Source organism: Petaurus breviceps, unplaced genomic scaffold (assembly GCF_028583685.1).
Source record: "Petaurus breviceps papuanus isolate PSGF00001 unplaced genomic scaffold, PetGlider_PUasm1.0 151, whole genome shotgun sequence".
NCBI lineage: Eukaryota > Metazoa > Chordata > Mammalia > Diprotodontia > Petauridae > Petaurus > Petaurus breviceps.
In genome coordinates, this window is record NW_027185712.1 from 4,027,094 (window position 1) to 4,027,947 (window position 854).

An 854-nucleotide genomic window follows, 5' to 3' on the forward strand; every position below is an offset into this window, starting at 1 on the left:
ATAAATATGGAATGCTTCATGAATTTGTATGACATCTTTGTGCAGGAGCCATACTAATCTTCTCTGTACAGATCTAATTTTGGTATATATGCTGCCAAAGTGAGTATGAGACACAAATCTTTATGAATGATATAAAAACAATTAGTTATTAGGATGTTACAATACTGCAAATAGATGTTAGAGATTAAAGAGAGTGAAAATAACAGCATCAATTAGACTTAGAATCATTGACTTAGGAGAGACCTGAAAGGTCATTAATAAAATTGGACCTCAATGAACCTATATCAATTTCAACAATGACAATATGAGGGTGAAATAGAGAGATGAAAAGACCTTACATTTTGGGTTTCTGAGTATTTATCTGGCATCGATCAGTAATTTCAAGGCTGTATATAGTGCACAGTGAAGAACCAAAAGGTCATTCTAAATTAACTCAGCTTATTTCACAACTCCTCTTACAGTTCTTCTGAATGCATTTTTGAAAATATCCATTTTTTTCTTGTATTTGTTACATTTATGGCTGGCAAAAGTAGAGTCCAAAGTTCCACTGGGGAAGGAGGGACAGAGATGCAGCATGGGGAAGAGAGGCTTAGAAATTGATATCAAGGCTAAAAAAGTAATGGGATCTAGAGGAGATAGTGCTGTCCAGAAACAGTGCTATACTGAAGTCAGGTCATCTGGTTTAGGAGAACTGATTTTTAAATTTTCAGTATAAACATTTATACCTTTACACTTTAGAAGTAAAAAAATATAAATGAATATTTGACTTTTTTGTTAATTCTCTGGACTTTTAACTCTTTTTCATAATTGTTAACAATGCTGATAAAACTTGCAAGTGTGCTTTTTTCAAGACT

The 854-nt window shown here is 32.7% G+C and overlaps 1 non-coding gene across 1 annotated transcript; it reads right to left on the reverse strand.

Annotated features, from left to right (window-relative positions):
- LOC138154176 (U6 spliceosomal RNA) lies at window positions 1-107 on the reverse strand. Its single transcript, XR_011166563.1, has one exon. It is a non-coding gene; the product is annotated as a U6 spliceosomal RNA (small nuclear RNA).
- Between the last annotated feature and the right edge of the window lie 747 nt (window positions 108-854).